Here is a 20,080-nt window from a genome sequence, read left to right on the forward strand (position 1 = left end):
TCTCACTACCCACAAGTTGCCCATGCTTCTGTACGAACCACCAGTTAAGACTCACTGGTCACCAAGCCGTATGCTGGGTGTTGCTGATGCTGAGGGGTCATGGATGCTGAGGGTACTGATGCTTCATGGTGCACTGTCTAGGGTAAGGACACCTTTCCCCCCCCAATGTCTCCTCAGGAAGAAGTACACATGACACCAACACTAAATTTGCTACGCAATTTAGTCAAGACTCTCATCACCCTTGGCATCTACAACCATTAACTCCTCTTCCCCTCACCTCCCCATTTCAGGCTTCTTGTTCTGCCTCTGTGTCCTATGGTATAAGACCTGAGAGTTTTTCCTTATTCCTATCTTTTTCCAAAATAAGCTTTAGGCAAATAAATTAACAACTGTTTTTCCAGGGTGAGTGCTGTCATTTCTTTTCCCTATCATTTCTTTGGGAACAAGTGGAAATACTGGGGAAAAAATGAAACTCTGCAGTACCAGAGAGATGGCTCCATAGTTAAAAGCACTTAATGCTCTTGTAGAGGACCTGGGTTTGGTTCCCAGCACTGACATGGCGGCTCACAACCATCTGTAAATTCATTTCCTGGGGATGCAATGCCCTCTTTTGACTTCCACAAGAATCAACCATGCATATGTTGTATGCACGCACAAACACCAATGTGTATGCATGTGTGGGTGCACACACACAAAGATAAAACATTCATATACATAAAATAAAAATAAACAAGTCTTTTTAAAAGTAAACTTTTGGTAAAGAACTAGTAAAAGTAAGTTTTGAAGACGTAAGAAAAGCAGAATGGCCAAGCAAAATGATGAAGTGAGTGATAGCAATTGAAACGTCAAGAAGACATGGTGCTGATCCTGTATGGTGCTGATGCTACCGGGTGCTAGTAATGAGGGGTGCTTGTGCTGAGGACTTCTGAGGCTGGGTGTTGCTGATGCTTAGGGATGATGATGCTGAAGGGTGCTAAGGCTGGGTGTTGTTAATGCTGAGGGATGTTAATGCTGGGTGTTGTTGATGCTAAGGGGTGCTGATGCTGAGTGGTGCTGATGCTGAGGGGTACTGATGCCATGGGGCGCTGATGCTGAGGAGTGCTGGTGTTGATGGGAGCTGGTGTTGAGGGGTGTTGATGCTGTTCCCCTCACTTCAGCATTCTTTGTTAAGATAGTATATAGGCCTGGAATCTAATCTCCTGCCTGAGTCATGTGTGTGTGTGTTCAATGAATTCCTGTGAGAAGCTATTATATTAAATCTGTTTCTCCCTCCTGATTAGCAGCGTGCCCAGCAGATCTGTGACAAAGGACCAGCTCCACTGAAGACACGTCTTTTAAAGAGATGCGCAGTGGTTGGTGGCTCAGGCGCAGGGGCTCATGTCTCAGCTGCAGCTTGTTGCCAAGACCTTTCAGAGAGGGGCCTTCAGTACAGCCCTTGGTTTCCCATCCCACACACAACAGCCTAAATGGGAGCTGAGGCTAGTAAGAAGAGTTCAACGTTAGGGCATGCCCTCACCTGAAGAACAAAAAAAGGAGCAGACCAGAGACAAACTATAACAGTTACAGCAGGGCTCTTCCTCCATCTCCTGACTGCAGGACGCTGTCTATGAAGAAGGATGGGCGCTTGAATGAAGACAGGGCCCCTCTTATACCAGAGCCGTATCAACTGCATTTCATTACTGCTCCATTACAGCACATTGTATTATCATCCAACCGCTAATGGCCTCGCCTCGGATGCCCACATCACTCCCCTTTGTCCTCAGGAAGGCCTGGCTTCAACCCAAGTTGCTTTATCTATTGCAATTAGATACAGATTCCTGCTCTGAGCCAAACCTATGCCAACAATGGCAGCCACTTACCTACACCCACCACAACTGACATCCAAAAGCTGACTTTGAACCACCTCGGGCAGGGCCCGAGGACCAGCATTGTAAGAAGCTCCCAACTGATGCCTCTCAGTATAGAAAAGCAAAAACAAACAAACAAGAAACAAGAGCTATCTGGACTCAAGGCCAGGAACAAGAAGGTGACTCAGGGTGAAGGCATAATGTGTCACCAAACCTGATGACCTGAGTTCAACCCTTGGGTTCCACGTGACCGAAAAGAGAACCGACTCCTGAAAGTCGTTCTCTGGTCTCCTGGGGTGTACACAAATAAATTAAATACATGTGATTTTTTAAAATGCCTTGACTATTGGAACCCGGCATTATGCTGACCCCGCCCCCCCCGACAATGGGGTGGGACATGCATATATCAACGCTCAGGTAGATACTTAGGCTGCTCAAAGGGACCCGTGTTGCTTGGCCACGTCATGGCTATGTCATGGCTACGTCATGTGTTACAGGGTTGCATTAAGAACTCAGTACACATGTGCAAGCTTCCCCTCTTAAGCGAGCACCTCCATGTGCGCTCTCTGTCTCTGTCTCTTTCTCTCATCTCCCTCCTCTCTCCTCTCCCCCCCTCTCCTTTTGCCCTCCCCTCTCTCGCTGTCCCTTCTCCACTTCTCTCTGCTCCCGGTTGGCCAGCACCCCCTTCTCTTCCCTTTTCCTTCAATAAACTCCACACGGGTTTGTTGACTCGTGGTTTGTGTTTTATTGCCCGCAGCTGCAGCAAAAGAACAACATTGAAGACTCAAAGCCAGTTCTCATGCCCGCTTCTCTTGGAGCACTGGTGGAAGGCACCGATTCACCACCACCCACACGGGCCGATCTGGCTGAGGGATCGTCTCCATCCCCACAGTTTTCTAAAAAGTGGATCTAAGTTAGTTTCTAAGTTAACAGAAATTTCCATTTGCAAAAGTGTCCCCCCCTTCTCTGTCCCAGGAAAGTCTTTCCAGAGACACCTATCAGCCAAGATGGCCCTTTGTCTAACATGGTAGCTCGGGAAATAGCATTTACTAATCACGTGCGTACTTCCTGGAAAGCTTCCCCACTGTGGGAGCCTCAACCGCTATTATAAAAGCTTTACTCCCATCTGGCCTCTTCTCCACCCTTCAGCACCCTGTTAAGATGATACATAAGCCTGGGATCTAATCTCTTACCAGGTCACGTTCAGTGAACTCCTGTGTGGACCCATTTTACTAATCTGTCTTTTCCTCCTGATAATTTGCCTTTTGTCATTCCCATTTGCGGGGGGGGTTGGCTGACCCTGCACGGGTGGTGGAGGAGGGTTTACGTCTTCCTGTGATACACAAGGGACAACATACCAGGGGAGCAGACACAAGGCTGTGAGATCATATCTAAGAAATGGCGAGATGCAAAGTACCCGGCCTCCACAGAGTACAGGTTGTAGGGGGAAACTTAGGTACATATGAATGTGGTAATGATAGGGCAGTTCACCGCTAACCACACCTACTTTGGGCGTGACTAGAGACACGTGACTAGATATGGTCATTACTCCGCTAGCCAGGCCCGCTTTTGGGTGTGGCTAGAGGCGTGTGCCCAGATAGGAATAAAAGACTGAGCAGCATTTGGCTTGCGGTTCGGTAGCAAGAGCTTCTTGACTCCTGTGGGTTGCCCGTTTTTCTCTTGAAAGTAATTTCTACAACAAACAGTTACCAATACCCTCAACAAGTGTGTCGTTTATTGTTACAGCGACAACAGGTCCCCAGCTAAGTGTCCACACAGGCACCGGTGGAGCCAGAGCCAGAGGTCAGAATCATCAGTAGATCCAGATGCTTGTGGAAAGTGTAGGTACAAAGAAGAAAGACATACTGTGACCACAAGTAGGAACACCCCAGGTCCGCAGCTAAATACAGAGAGCGAGTAGCAAGAAGATGCACTCCGCAGAAGTCATGGGACCTCAGCTCAGCAAGCCAGGCAGGTAAGTAGGCAAAATAAGACATCAGCCACAAATACATAGTAGGAGTCTATGAGATGACCTTGCTGAAAGGTAAATGTCTGCCCCAGGTAAGAGGCCCTCAGTCTCGTCATCAGAACTTGGGGATCTCAGTGGGGGGGGCATATCCTGGTAGGTTATGAGGGGCGCTGCAGGGCAGCCACTAACAGTGGACTCTCACACAGAGCCATAGTTTGTTCCTGACCCGTATTCTTTTTGTCAAAAGATGCATCTCAATATTAGTCCTTATCAAGGAGGTACGGACCTAACCTTGCTCTGAAGATGAGACATAGTCACATCCAAAAGAAGAGGGCAAAGAACACACCAGTCTTAACACCATCCTTCTCCATCCCTAAGCCAAATGCCCTGTTTTGTATTCACATTCCATGTTCCAGAAAACTGTCAGGCACTCTGACAGATTTTTATGGTTAATTAGCCAGTTGCAAGAAGCAGATGTTATGAAACTACCTGTGACTACTATACCTTAATGGTGGGTGACAAGAACTCTCCACCATTCCTTAATTACAGGAGACGTGGTGAGAGGTAGAAAGAGAGAGAGAGAGAGAGAGAGAGAGAGAGAGAGAGAGAGAGAGAGAGAGAGAGAGAGAGAGAGAAGGAAGGAAGGAAGGAAGGAAGGAAGGAAGGAAGGAAGGAAGGAAGGAAGGAAGCAGGGAAAGCCCCTCACGGCATGACAATGCATTAAATGGTTAGTCACTTAGGCCGACCTTGAACACTTCTTTGTAATGTAAGCTAGAACACAGACCTACCTGCCCTTGGCTCAATCGTTTTATAAGTTCTGTGTTCTCTTATGTTGCTTTATACTTTGGGTTTTAATAGTTTAAATACAAATTTCTGCATTAAAAGAATGCCTCTTCTACCTTCAACTACTCCAACAAGAAAACAGACACCTCACTAAACACAGAGGCAGCTTTGCTGCATTGGATCCTATTAGTCACACAGAGAGAAGACACAAAGTCCAGGAAAACTGGGCCCTTGCCGCATGAAGATAACAGACACAACCAATTGATGTAGAATCCTTACTGTGCAGGACACAGACTGTCCATCCTGCCTCCGTTCATGACATCCCCAGCAGCTCTAGGAAGTGAAAAACCAGCCTGAGTCCATCTTATAATCAGAAGCCTTTCAAATCTGTAGCTAAGCTAAGTTCCTGTTTACTGTAAAACTCACCTCTGCTGCTTCCTCAAAGAGAGTGACCCCAAAGCTCAACTGGAAACCTTGGGAGTGCTCTGTACCCCTTGTTCAAGAAGGGGCTTTCCCAACCGCTTCATTTTGCTTCTGTAGTCATGGCTTGCTTGAAAAGATCCCCCCCCACTACTGTTTTGCCTGTGGGTTTAACATTCGGAGGTCTCGGCTGGTCTGGGGGTAAGCTATGGGCAGAGTGTATTGCCCGTCCCCCCAACTCCTGTGGTATTAACCTCCAGTACCTTGGAATGCCACTATATAACCACTTGGAAGATTGGGCCTGTAAAGAGGTAATTAAAATTTAGTGTGGTCAGGGCTGGGGAGATGGCTGTGGCCCAAGTGCTTACTGTGCACATGTAAGGACTGGAGTTCAGATCCCCAGCACCCATGAAAAAGCTGAGCTGGCATGGTAGCCTGCCAGTCACCCCGGCTCTGAAAAGACAGGGACAGGATCCCTGGGGCAAACTGGGTATCTAGGCAGCTGAATCAGCCCTTGGAAAATGAAGAGAGGGACCAAGGAAACAACCTCTGTACCTCCCCTTCATACACACACACACCCCACACCATACCACACCCATCACACCACACACCATACCATACACACAAACATATGCCACACATACATCCCAAACCACACACACACACACACACCACACATCATACACACCCCAAACCACACACGCAAACATATACCATACCCTAAACACATACCTCCCAAACACTCACATACCACACCACACACACCATACACCATATACACATACCCCAAAACAACACACACACCCCACACCACACTATGTGCACATTTAATGAAGCCCAAGACACCAGTAATTGGCATTTATTTAAAAGAAGGATCAGTACACAAATACAGAAGAGAATACTGTATGAAAGCAAAGGAGCCATCTAAAGGCAAAAAGAGTTTTTTGGACCTTCTATGGAGCCTTCCTTTCTCTCTAAAAATGAGGCTCAAAAAAAGCAACACTCCACAAAGACACATGCTGTGGCCACAGCCACCATTCCCCAGAAGACATACTGTGGCCACATCAGCCTTCACATAGGAAGACACACACTGTGGCCACATCAGCTTTTCCTCAGAAGACACACACTGTGACCACTTCAGCCTTTCCTCATAAGACACACATTGTGACCACATCAGCCTTCTCATAAGAAGACACACACTGTGACCACATCAGCCTTCTCATAGGAAGACACACACTGTGGCCACATCAGCCTTCTCATAGGAAGACACACACTGTGGCCACATCAGCCTTCTCATAAGAAGACACACATTGTGACCACATCAGCCTTCTCATAAGAAGACACACATTGTGACCACATCAGCCTTTCCTCAGAAGACACACACTGTGACCACATCAGCCTTTCCCCAGAAGACACACACTGTGGCCACTTCAGCCTTTCCCCAGAACCGACTTTGTGAGTTAATGAGGCACCAGGGTGGTCAAACTCCTGGATACTGCTGGAAGGACTCCAAGCTGATACGCCACAGAGATACCTGACATCTACGATTGCTTCAGCACCATTTACAACAGCTGAGTTATAGAACCAACATGGGCGACCAGCAACAGAGGCATGTATAAGGCAAATGTGGGTTATACACAGTGGAATTTTTCTCAGCCATTAAAAAAAAAAAACAGTTACATCAGTGTCGGAAAATGGATACAATGGAAGATAGTTGTAGTAAATTAATTGAGCCTGTCTCAGAAAACTCATTTGTGGTTCCTGGACTTTATATAGATGCATAAAAGCGCGTATTCATACATGACACGGAGGCAGAAACGAAGCAGTCTAAGGGGATGATGCTGACTAACAGGAGGGGGAAAGTGGAGGGAAGGCAATGAAGGGAGGCATTGGGCAGATATGCTTAACACGTAATGTATACTTGTACTGAAACTGTAATGCTAAATAAATTTTCAAAAGACCAAAGAAAAATGGTGGTAAAGAACCAAGGTCTAAATAAGAGGGTTTTAATCCTAATATAAAAAGTATATACAATAGAAACAGATATCAAGCATTGCCCAGGAGAAAGAAAGGTAAAAACACATACACAGATTTAGACCTACAACCAGGAAGAGCAACATCAAGCAAGAGACACATGTTAAGTGTCCAGGCTATAGGTGATTGGCAAAATATAGAGATTATTCCAACAGCCATCCCATCCTGAGTAGTCTGAGTCTTGTATCTAAAATGCCTTAGCCAGGATATGAGAGGACATTAGCTGTGGCTATCTAGTCTTCAACCTCAACAAAGACTTGAGAAGGAAAATAACATCACCTGGGTAAGTAGGGTGATTTCCTAGTAGTATAAATGACTTCCTAAAGGTGCAAGAAATGACAGAAACAGCTGGCTGCCTGTACAGTCACCCAAGGTCTACACAGTAACGTTGGGGCAACCAACTTTGGCTAAGGCTTAGAATATCTGACAGACCAGCAGCAGCAGCAGGAAGATTCGAAAGACCGTCCTGTCTTGCAAGGTTGAGCAGTCGCTTATCTTCATAACCTGCTTGTCCAGTTGGGACAGTGTGTCCCCTGTTAAGGGCAGTTCTTTGCCCAATAGGCCACTTTTGCCAAAAAGTAAACAAACTCCAAATGGAGTGTCTCTGATGCCCATCAAACTCTCAAGAAAAGCTTGGAGCTGCCAGGAGTAGTCGTGTGTCATGTCAAGGGAGTTCTAAATTATTAAAACATTAAATGCCATATTCTGTAGGTCTTTGAAGTGCTTGAAGATCAAATGTCTATTCTGAGCACATCTCTGAGCATCTAGAGAACCTGACTAACATAAATAGGCATGAGAAGCATGGGTGATTATAACATGTAATTCTCAAAAACATACATTGCTTACTGACTGAAGCTTCCCAAATATAAAAATAAACAATCTTTAAATAGATGGGCAGCATGAGGACAATGACCTCGCAATTGTAACTATATACATACATATGTAAATATCTTGAGCAGAGACAGAATTGTATAGTGTAATATGACAAAATATCCTTAAATTGTATCAATATACAAAATATATTAAGTATATGCAGAAACAAATATACATACATGCAACATGATAAATTAACTTTACATTAGTATGTGAAAACATTGTAAACAGAAAGAGCAACCTATACAATATGACAAATATAATTTCAAGTTTGTAACGATATATAAACTAAGACAGGAATACAAAAATAATTTTACTAAGTATCAATATACAAGAATCTATATCAGTGTAAGTTGCCTGTATCTAATAGTTACTAACCCAGCTTACTTGGGCTTACAGTTCAAGCAGGAAAAGAATTCATTGTGACAGCAAGCATTTTTGCACCGGGCAACAAACTTGAAAACAGGAATATCTGAGTATTTGCATTTTGAATTATATGCACAAAGCTAAGATAGCCAATATGAAATAACCCGAGTCTTGAAACTCTTAAAGCCACCCCCTACCTACTTCTTCCATCAAGGCCACACCTCCTAAGCCTCTCCAAGGAGCTCCACCAACTGGGAGCCAAATATTCAAATGCCAGAGCCTGTGGTGAATGTTCTCATTTAAGCTGCCACAGACTCACAGTCTAGATTCCCTGAAGTGGAAGAAGCCTTCATCATAGTCTATGTTGCACATAGCATGTGAGAAGAGCAGAAAGATAACGTGAAATCAAGGAAGGTGAACAAATTTTAGCTAACCTGGGACACCAGTCCTGCCGCTGAGCTTTCTGGTAGCTCATTGGCTATCATCTTGAAAGAATCCCACCAAGACACTCAGGCATGGTGGCTCTTCCTCTTCCACGACATTAAGCGGGTGACAAGGTAGAATATGGTCTCATCTATATTGTGCAATATTAGCTGAAGATGTGTAGTATTTGTTTATTGTGTAGGGTATTTGCTTAATGATGCAATGGTGTATTGCAAATTTTTTTAATGTTGCATTTGTTTAACTCTGTGAAGATGTGTTGGTTTTCCTGTCTAAAACACCTGATTGGTCTCATAAAGAGCTGAACAGCAGGGGAATGGATAGGTGGGTCTGGCAGGCAGAGAGAACAAACAGGAGGAGAAATTTGGGAAGAGAGGATCGAGGAACAAGAAAAGGAGAAGAAGAGAGACCATACCCAGCCACACATCCAGACACAGAGTAAGAAGAAAAGATATACAGAAATACAAGAAGGTAGAAGCCCAGAGGCAAAAGGTAGATGAGCAAATTGAAGAAGAAAAGCTGGCTAGAAACAAGCCATGCTAAGGCCGTGCATTCATAAGAAGAAATAAGATTCCATGTGATTATTTGGGAACTAGGTGGCTCCCCTCCCCGCCCCCCTCAGCCACCACCACGAATGAGTAAAGAGTAAAAACTAGATGTTTTTAGATGTAAACATAATGCTATCCACCATTTCTAAGGTCGTCCAAAAGTAAGTGTTGTCTTTTCCTTTTCACATTTTCAACACCTTTCGCATCACTATGAAGCTCCCAGAGGCTGCAGCTAAAACCAATCCTAGCCACAGTCAAAACTTAGGAACAGAAGGCTGGAGTGACAGGTTCAAGGTGCCTGTTGCCAAGACTAACAGCCCAAGTTTGATCTCTGGCACACATGAGGTAGGAGGACTGGAATAGTTCTAGTATCTTGTTCTCTGACCTCTACATGCACACTGTGGCACATGTACTTGCATGTGCAGGCACACACACACACACACACACACACACACACACACACAAAGGGGGAAAAAGGAAGAAAGGAAAAAAATAATTTGTTTTTAAAGATGAAATGGGCCCAGTGTAGGGTATGTGTGACAGCATAGTCAGACAAGCAAGAGTTCCCCCCCACCACCCCAGGAAGAATAACAATTATTTCCGCCTCATGAACACTGAGCGCCATCCCCCACCACGCACCTGGCTTCTTATTAATTTACCTGTGACATGTTGCCACACTTAATTGCATTTGGCAATTAGTAACATCTCAACACCTCTTTTAATGGAACAATTAAAGAGTGTGCGCCTCCTGGTTGCAAATATATATATACATATATATATACATATATATATACACACACACACACACACGCACACACAGATTTTTCAGAAGATAAAGAAAAAAGATCAAACATAAACACAAACCCCCAGCGGTAACTTGGGTACAGGCAACTTGGAGGTAAGCGGTTGTCTTCTTGGCGCTTTGCAAGAAGTACGCGCACACAGCCTCCTCCCCCCAACCCTTGTTTGCTTGCTGCTTGGTTTCCCTGAATGAGCATCTCCCCACCAGACAGCTTGGGCTGTCTGCACAGCCACGTGGTATTAATTACAAGGAAGAACGGATGCTAAGCAGTTGATGTTACTCATTTCTCACTTGTGTGGTTGCATTGATTGCTTGGGAAAGCAGATGTCCACCCCCCCCCCAGGCAGTTCTCACAGAAAGCCCTGGGGAGAGCTGCAAAGGGGCCTCCCAGCCTTTGTCCTGGTTCCCATTCTTCCCAATTAATAGGTGGGGAAGTGTGGACACTTATTCCCTGGGTGGGGTGGGGGTCCTGAAGGAAACTTAAATCACCGCTATTTTTATTATCCTCCCCTCCCCTGTTAGCAACTGAGAAAAACCACACTGTTTTATTATTACAGAATTTACCTTACAGCAACCGCTTGCAAGTCTGTGGGCTAGGGGACAATTCAACATTGCTACCGTAGATAAGGCTGCACAGGATGTGCTTTTGGTCCCATCTGTTAAGAGCCTTGGGGGGTGCACGGAATGAAATAGGTTATTGAAAGAGGTTGATCCATTCCATTTTCCAGAGCAATCTCTTAGCATGCCAGAGGGGAGGGGTCAAGACAGTGGTGTGCGTGAATACATACCACCAGGGTGTGGTAGGTGGCTAAGAAGGCCAAGTGCCTGGGGCACAAGCTTGGGGACCTGAGTTCAGACCTCCCAGTACCCACATAAAAGCAGTGATAAGTACTGGGGAGGTAGAGACAGGAGGATACCATATAAACTGACAACATGACTTCTCCGAGGTATGGATGAGGGAGAGGCTTTATTGTAGATGTCAAGGAGAGCGGCCAGGGGCATCTGGAAGAGCAGAGAAAGCAACAGACTGAACATGGACGGCAGACTGGACTGGGCCATGAAGCAAGGAGGAGGGGGAGGGGGAGGGGAAGGGGGAGGGGAGGGGGAGGGGGAGGAGAAAAATAGATGCAAAGGAGACCAAGAGAGAGGAGAGCAAGGAATATAGGGAATGAGTAGCTGGGGGCAGGGGAGCCCATGTGCTGGAGACATTTAGGGTAGGGGTCAGGGTGAGAAGAGCTAAGAGACAAGATATCATGGGCTCTGTAACAGGTTCTTGTGATACTCGGAGAGCCTGGAGGCCAGCATGCACTTTGATACGCTAGTAAACATCACAGGTAGCCATTTGTCCCAATTGGACCTGACGGATAGCCTGAAGGTCTCAGGGTGGTCTGGGCAGTGAGATCCAGATGCAGTGAGAGACCCTGTCTCAAAATTTAACTGGTAATGTGGCTTCACCTGACAGTGACCTCCGGCCTCCAACATATGCACGTTTGGACACACACACACACACACACACACACACACACACACACACACACCTGCAATATGATGACCCTGTTGACTGGGGTTTCTGATGCTGCTCTGTATCCACCAGACTGTGGAGAGATCCCGGGGTGCCTGTGCTCTGGGCCAACTGCCTTCGGAGCCCACTGGCGTCCGTCTGGAGGCCAGAAGCACAGAAGACCTAGCCTGTCCAGAATAGCTTCACCTGTCCACGGCCTCAGAGGCCCCTGAACTTGCTGTCACCCACCATGCCTGCCATCTACATTTGTCCCTAACCCACCCTCCTTCAACACACGGCTCTCGCATTTGTTCTTCTGATTTTCCCTGTCCATTCTCTCTTCCAGACGGTTAGAACCCCTACTTAGGCACGGGTGAAGTGTAAGCATGAGCCCTTCTCAAAGTAATCCGTGCGCTCAAGTACAATGTATGCTTATTTGCCTCAACAACAATATCTGTAACTGTCGGGGGAAACCCGTCAGTAAATATTTCTCAAGTTCAGTTTTTATTGAGCTTCCTGACAGCGAGTCTAACTTCAAAATTTCAGTTGGTTTGATCAGCAACCGTCTTTTTTCACGGCCCCACATAAGCACGTCTACAGCTGAGTGGCTCAGAAAGGACAGCGGAAGCTGCCGAGCAATTTCAGCTTCAGCCCTCGTGTCCCTCAATCACCCGAGGCTGGCACATCATCAGCCACTCCGAGTGGCTGGCTGTTTATAACCTGAGCGTTGTCACCGTGTCCCCCAAAGGAACAGATACAATCAGAAGAGCAATAATGGCATCCTGTGGGCTGGGGATGAATAGCCTCATCTTCCGGGTCACAGGGGCCCTCGGTTCTCTAACACCCACCGCGGGTTGGCCGCAGTCCTTCCTCCTCAGCGACACTTCTCCCTTGTCCTTTGCTCCCCACACTGCAGCCAGCATCAGAGAGACCCTGATTGGACTCTCGGTGTCTACGGAGAACCTGCTGATTCAGGTGAGAAGGGAGTCGCTGGTCTCCAAAGAGTGTTAGTTACCTCTTGCATGTTGCATCTTCACAGCTACTCCAGGCTCAGCATGCACGCATGCGCGCAGGCGTGCACACATACTCTGAAGGGCTGACTGAGCACGGTAATGCCGCTTTCTCGCTAATTGTATTACCCTTGCTGGTTATTATTAAGGTCTTGCTTCCAGGACATGGAGAAAGCCAACCACATAATGATCCGAGAGACAAATGGAGTGTATCGCCGCAGTGACTGTGCAATGATAATGAGTTATATAAATCAAAAGTTCAGTAACTCACCTATGAGACGGAGCAGTGAAGAGGGATTTTCAGTTGCTGCAACTGTTTGGCGATAGATTTTTAAAGAATAACTCTCACATGTAGATGTCCCAGAGCTAGAGATTTGTTCCCCAAAGACAGTCGCCAGCTGTTGTGCAAAGAATACAGTGGGGTCGTGTTAAGAGAGCCTGGAGGCTGATTTTAGCTCTGCTTCCTTGAGCTCTGGAAGAGGTCTCCTCCATAGCTGGATGGGAGACTTTCTCTCAGATTCTGCTATCTGTAACCCTTAGAAAAGATGAAATGGGACTCCTCTGCCTTCTGCTTTGCAAGAGAGGGGAACTATAGGCTTAATCGGTCAGCCAGCCCCTTGCCCACCCCTGGGACTTCCTTGCTCTATATCACGGGACACAGGACACCTTGTACATGGTCATCACAGGCCGTAAGTCAGCCTAAGGCCTGAGATAGCCCTCATGGCAGATATCATACACAGTAATTTTCAGTTTACAACACAGACATTTGGAACAGTAACCCTTTTTGTTTTGTTGATTTGTAGATTAACACTTTCTAAGTTGCTATCATAAGATGTTAAATTTAGAACCCTTGACGTTAATAGCTCATCTCATTCCAGCTTCCCAATTGAATAAGCTCAAGGATAAGGATGTCCCTGGTGTCATTCTCAGGCTTGAGCAAAAGAAGACGTCATGGGATTGGCAGATAAAAACTGGGAACGTGGGCATAGTGTTCTCTGGTAGAGGCAGCAAACAGACTGCTTGCATGTATGTATGCATGTGTGCACATTTGTGTAAGTGTGTACATGCGTGTGTGTCTGGATACGCACACATTTGTGTGCATAGCTTTATGCATTTATGTGCGTTTGTACAAAATACAACATTCAAGTCTCCTGGTCTAAGTCTTTGGATCAAGCCATAGGTACATTTGCAAAAAGAAGAATGGAGAAGACCAAGCCTCATCCCTTCCCCCAGACCAATGGTGTCTGCTTCCCTCTTCAAGCGTGGATCTCTCCACTCCAACCACAGAAAGATAATAATAGCACTTAACTTCACACAGAAAGAGATTGGCCAAGCATGAAGCAAGTTGGCAAGGGATCCCTTCAAAATGAGCAGATAAACAAACAAATAGGAGCTTGGAAGGAGGAGACGGTTTGTGAGTAAAACAATGTTTTATTAAGTTGCTATTAAATTTCAATTGAACAGTGCTCAGGATACATAGGCAGGGACATATTCCTGAAACTAATTGGTTTTCCACATCTGCCTTGCTTCCTAATTGGACTAATTACTGCACCGTAGGATCATGTTTGCCATACTACAGAAAGCAAGAAACCTTGATTTACAGCAAGGGGAGCAGCAATTAGAAGGAATTAATTCATAAAGCAACATCTAAATAAATCATATTATGAAAAGACAGCAATGTAATTATTGTGACTGGTGGGTCCCCAGTGAAGGAACATCAAACTAAGCTTCAAACCATGCTGCCGAATTCTCCCTGTCACCATACGGCTCTATTTCATCAAGCATGTACTACCTATTCTTAAGGCCTAATTGAGGCACTGTGTCAAAAACAATATGGGCCAACAGTGAAGAGAAAAAATAACAGCAAGTTCTCAATGCCTCCTATGTGTTCTTGGTCAAAATTAAATGAGGCCAAATTAACGTGGGTAATGTGTGGTGGCTGCAGTTTCAGAATAGGACCTTGACAAACCTGAGTGTCATTACGAATCTCCTTTTCACATCTGGTGGCATTTTTGAGGGTGTAGCTAAGAGAGCTTATTAGTAAGAAACACATGCTAAACTCCAGTGTTTCAATAATTCATCTCCCGTTGCTCTGTGGTGACAGAGGCCCCAGTAGCTGTCAGGGTTCTAAAGGTTCCATAATATGCACTACAATACTCCCTTTATCTCAAGCAAACAAGGTACAGCAGAGGTGGCAGCACACCTGTAATCGCAGTTAATATGGTACACACCTGTAATCCCAGTAAGGGAAGCACACACCTGTAATCACAGTAAGGGCAGTACACATTTGCAATCTCAGCAGGGGCAGTACATACCTGTAGTCGCAGTAAGGGTAGCACACACCTGTAATTCCCAGTACATGCATTACACACCTGCAAACCCAGTAAGGGCAGTACACACCTGAATCACAGTATGGGCAGCACACACCTGTAATCACAGTATATACAGCACACACCTGTAATCCCAGACATGCAGTACACACCTGTAATCCCAGTAAGGGAAGCACACACCTGTAATCACAGTATGGGCAGCACACACCTGTAATCACAGTATGGGCAGCACACACCTGTAATCCCAGTATATACAGCACACACCTGTAATCCCAGACATGCAGTACATACCTGTGATCCCTGTAGGGAGCAGTACACCCTGTGATCCCAGTATATACAGCACACACCTGTAACCCCAGACATGCAGTACACACATGTGATCCCAGTATGGGTAGCACACACCTGTGATCCCAGTATGGGCAGCACACGCCTGTGATCCCAGTATGGGCAGCACACGCCTGTGATCCCAGTAGGGGCAGTACACACCTGTAATCCCAGTAAGGGAAGCATACACCTGTAACCCCAGTATGGGCTGTACATACCTGTAATCCCAGTACGTGAGAGGCTGAAGCAGAAAGATCATGAGTTTGAAGCAGTCTGGGTTACATAGTGAGACTCTGACTCAAAAGGAAGAAATAAAGGATGAAGAGGAAGAGAAAAGGGGAAATGGGGGAGGAAGAAGAGGAAAGTGCAGAGGAGGGAAAGAAAAGAAATAGATCCCCTTGGTCTCAGTTTCTTTGTGTGCTATGGTCCAATGTTTGTGGTTTCCATACCCCAATTTTATACGATAAAGTCTACTCAAAGCACAGATAACAATCTATGCTACATAGAGAGCCCAGGAAGATGAGGGAATAAACCCCACAGAGTGCCAAGCCCCATCCTGGCCCCACACCAACATCTCAGAAGGTGAGTTCCTGCTGCTTTGATGTCACCCCATCTAATCCTCCTGGTATGATGCCCTTGTCTCCCCCAAACACTCGTGTTCTTGATCACACAAGAAAACTGTCTGCCCCCCCCCCCCGCAGCAGCACATTCAATTTTAAACAAATTGCAGATCCCCTGGTTCAACTTTATTAGGGCTTTCATGTTGCTCGGATAGGATTCTTTTTGCTCAAGCATGTAGGGACAGCAATGCTCTTCCTCCCTGTGCAGCTGGTTCACCCTCAGCACCAGGGATCCAGCCTAGAAGAGCATCTCAGCAGGGCTGTCTGAGGAGGCTTGCTTTGGATCCTACGACTCCACGCAGAAACTCCTAAATGCAAAGCAGTCTCGTCTCTGATCTTGTAAACATCTATTACGCATAGATTTACTTTTTAAGGAAATTACCAATAAAGGACGGCTTGTTTTTAAAGACTGGTTTAATTTTACCTCCAGACATGTCCTAGGGATGATGCAAGAGCCATCTTCCCTGTGGTACAGACTGTTGGATGCCCTGTTTCAGTATCTCTTTGGGTGCTGCAAGATCGTGCCACTAAGTAATGCAATTCGAAGTTGAATAAATGTGAACATGCCTACGAAATTTTCAGTGGCCTCAAATAAAACAAAGAATGAAGGGTCTGAGTTTGCTTTCACGGAGCCAAAGGACCCCAGGCTCCTTAGAAATCTCTGGGCAACATATCACTCAGCCCACATGCCCGTGGTGTTAAGACGTTAACTGAGCAGGATGGTAGGGAGCACTTGTGTGAATGTTTCTTTTCTTTTTACAAGACAGGGTTTCTCTGTATTGTTTCAGAGGCTGTCGGTCCAGCCCGGTCTCGAACTCACAGAGATCCACCTGCCTCTGCCTCCCGAGTGCTGGGATTAAAGGCGTGTGCCACCACCGCCCGGCGGTAGGGAGCACTTGTAACCTCAACACTGGGGAGGTAGAGGAAGGAGGATTGCCTGTGAGTTTGAATTTGAGGCCGACCTTGTCTACAGAGTGAGATCCAGGCCAGACAGGACTGCGTAGTGAGACCTTGTTTCCAAGAGAGATGGGGAAGTAGAGAAAGGAAGGGAGGAAGGTGGGGGGAGGGAGGGAGGATGATGGGTGATGTCCTTCTGTATATATGTTTCTCTTATTGGTTGATGAATAAAACAGGCAGGAAGTATAGGACGAGGAGAATTCTGGGAAGAGGAGGCAGAAAGAAGCTGCCAGGGAGACACCACGTGGCCGACAAAGGAATAACTACTGGTCTGGACATTCTCCGGTAAGATAAGACCACACTGGAAATACTTAGATTAATAGAAATATGTTGAAAATGAAGAGAGAAAGCTAGCCAATAAAAAGCCTGAGCCATCAACTAAACAGTTCATAATTAATAAAAGCGCCAGTGTGTCTATTTGGGGCCAAATGGCTGTGGGACCAGGTAGAATAGGAACCTGTATCCACGGGAGGGAGAGAGGGTCACCTTGTGTGGTGGAGAACAGGCATGAAAAAGAAAGAAGATGTTTTTTTCTCAGCAGAACAGAGGTTCCTCCATTCGGAGACAAAGCTTCAGATGATCTCTGTATGAGTGAGAGATGAGGGACCATTTCAGACAGGTAGACAGGGATCCCTCCTGACTTACATTATATACGTGATAGCAAAGACACATTGCATCTGCTTCCCTGAGTGGCTGAGAGATAATGTCACTCCAGACAGACGCAAGCCAGGAAGGCCAGAGATTTGCTCAACACCATTTATCTGCCTGCTGTCTCCTCTGGAGACCATGAACACTCTTGTTTTCCTTTGTGCTGAGTTACTTTTTTTCTCGGGGACAATTTCTTACTCACAGCTTAGGTATACCTATCCACACAACTCATCCCGACCCTCATTGTCATGAAGCTCAGGGAAACTCTCATGCAGTAATACCTCATACTTGGGCAACTCAACACTTCAACTTTCGTCTGCAAAACTCTTGTCTGTACCACAGGGATGCGAGTCTAATGAAGGAAATTGTATAAAACATGGAAAGGGAAAAAGGATTAAAAATTAAGGAAGTGCAGAGATGAAAAAACATAATGGAATTCAATTTTCTGAAGGGCAGCAATCAAGTTCTTACTTGAAAATTTCTACAGTAGATCTAGCTCTCACATTCCTTAAATTATGTGGAAAAACATGTACAAAAGAGTGCCAACATTTTGCAAAGAAGCCAGTGACCTCTACAGATCTCTAAATTACATCATTCAAGGGACTGGAGAGATGGCTGAACAGGGAAGAGTGCTTGGTCATCTGCCTGTCAATTCAAGGTCCAGTCTATGTATGACGGAAATTTGTGATTACCCACAAAGGAGACATTATAAGGTCATTATCACATGCTATAGAGACCCTTGGAATGGGGAGAGTCAGGTCAATGAACATCCAGCCATGTGAATAAGAGTTTTGGTTTTTTTTTTTTAGAAGAAATTGTCTTTATTTACTTATTATGTATACAGGTCTGCTTGCATGTCAGAAGAGGGCACCAGATCTCATTACGGATGGCTGTGAGCCACCATGTGGTTGCTGGGAATTGAACTCAGGACCTCTGGAAGAGCAATTAGTGCTCCTATGCACTGAGCCGTCTCTCCAGACCAACAGATTTTTTTTTATGTTCCACGAAGTGGCCTGCTCTCAGGAAAGCCGTCTAACAAGCAAGGATGAACATTCTTAAGGTGGGAACCTGAAGACCACGAGGTTTGCCACAGTGCGATGGTCTTTACCATCACTGACGGGATTCGGGGTCACCTAAAAGGTGCGCCTGTGTGCATGTCTCTGAGGACAGTTCCCGGGAACTTCACCTGAGGAGGGAAGACACCTGGTATGAAAGGGCTGAGCATCAGCCTTCATCGCTCATCTTTCTGGCTGTGAGGGTAATGTAAGCCCTTACCCCAGGCTCCTGTCACCACAGCTGGAGTCCCCCTCACCTTCCCTTCTCCTCAAATGATGGCTATACCCCCAAACTGTGAGTAAATAAACCCTCCCTTCCTAAGTTGATCTTGCCAGGTATTTTTGTCACAGCAAGAAAGAAATGAATACAACCGAGTTAGAAGTGGGAAGGAGGAAGGCTATGAGCAACGGTCAGTGGAAGGAGGTGAAACAGACCTAGAAAACTTTTATTTCAGGTTGTCCAGCAAAGGCCTCAAGTACTAGACTAGCAAAAGACAAATTAACAACAGGACAATGTAATACATGCAAAACACAGGCAACCCTCAATTTACAGTGGGCTTGTATCCTGATAAATCCATCACAACTTGAAAATGCCATTAAGTACAAACTGCAGTTTAGTAATCTAATTTAGCAAATGCCAGAGCTCAGCCTGGCCTGCCTTTGTGATCACAGCACTGACTAGATGCCCAGTTGGGCAAAAGCATCTCCCCAAAGCCTACTTTGTAATAAAATGTTTCCAGTGCATGCAATTGACTGAATTCTGTACTGAAATGAAAACAAAAACAAACAACCAATATCTGTGTGCTACACTTTACACAGTGGCAACATTGAAAACAAGCAAAGCCAAACTAACAAACTGGGGCTCTTAGTTTCCATTCTTCTTAAAACTTACTTGAGCCAGACTCCGGTAACAAATGACAGATCAGCAAGACAAAAACAAGTTTAAAAACATGCATGGATGGGGAATGCCTAGGGAAATAAGTAGATCTCAGAGTTTGCTTTGGATTTACCCTGAAATGCCAGCCTGATGAAACAAAGCATGAAACCATGGTGGGGGAGAGGAGGCAGGAAAAGTCAGGTGAGCCAGGGAAGGGCTTCGGAGACTCAAGTCTGAGGCTTGCTCTACTATCAGGAAAGCTAGAGGTTGGAGGTTCGGATGAAGCTTGTTGGTGGAGTGTGCACCCAGTGTGTGCAAAATTGGTTGCAGCTTGTAGGTGGAGTGTGCACCCAGCATGTTCAAAGTCCCAGTAACTTTCATCCCCAGCATCTAAGAGAAAAGTATATAGTGATTTAGACTTATCTTCTTTCCTATAGAGAAGAGGCAACCTCACAAAGAAGGAATACTTTACAGAATGAACTTCCCTCACAAAAATACTTTGTATTGACCACAGCCACCCACTGTCTCCCTTCTTTCCTACCACAAAGACATGAGGAACCCAAGCCTCATGTAGTGACTACACACACACACACACACACACACACACACACACACACACACCCTTCTGGCTAGGTTCTTAGCCCACAATCAGCAACAACTCCATACTTGCAATTT

The 20,080-nt window shown here is 45.7% G+C and overlaps 1 long non-coding RNA gene across 3 annotated transcripts in view; it reads right to left on the reverse strand.

Moving 5' to 3' along the window:
• Positions 1-20,080, reverse strand: part of LOC110343329 — a 68,740-nt gene that overhangs the window by 18,365 nt on the left and 30,295 nt on the right. The window contains exons 3-5 of one of the 3 annotated variants that reach the window (XR_005874140.1): positions 15,467-15,489; positions 14,910-15,021; positions 12,866-12,992 (exon numbers count right to left, since the gene is read on the reverse strand). The exons of 1 other annotated variant lie outside the window; for it this stretch is intronic. This is a non-coding gene — a long non-coding RNA (uncharacterized LOC110343329). Of the gene's footprint in view, positions 1-12,865; positions 12,993-14,909; positions 15,022-15,466; positions 15,490-18,943; positions 19,796-20,080 lie in introns of those variants that run through there. One more of the 3 variants, XR_005874141.1, reaches the window with a different exon arrangement.

Source organism: Mesocricetus auratus, unplaced genomic scaffold, assembly GCF_017639785.1.
Source record: "Mesocricetus auratus isolate SY011 unplaced genomic scaffold, BCM_Maur_2.0 Super-Scaffold_100676, whole genome shotgun sequence".
In the NCBI taxonomy this organism is placed as follows: Eukaryota; Metazoa; Chordata; class Mammalia; order Rodentia; family Cricetidae; genus Mesocricetus; species Mesocricetus auratus.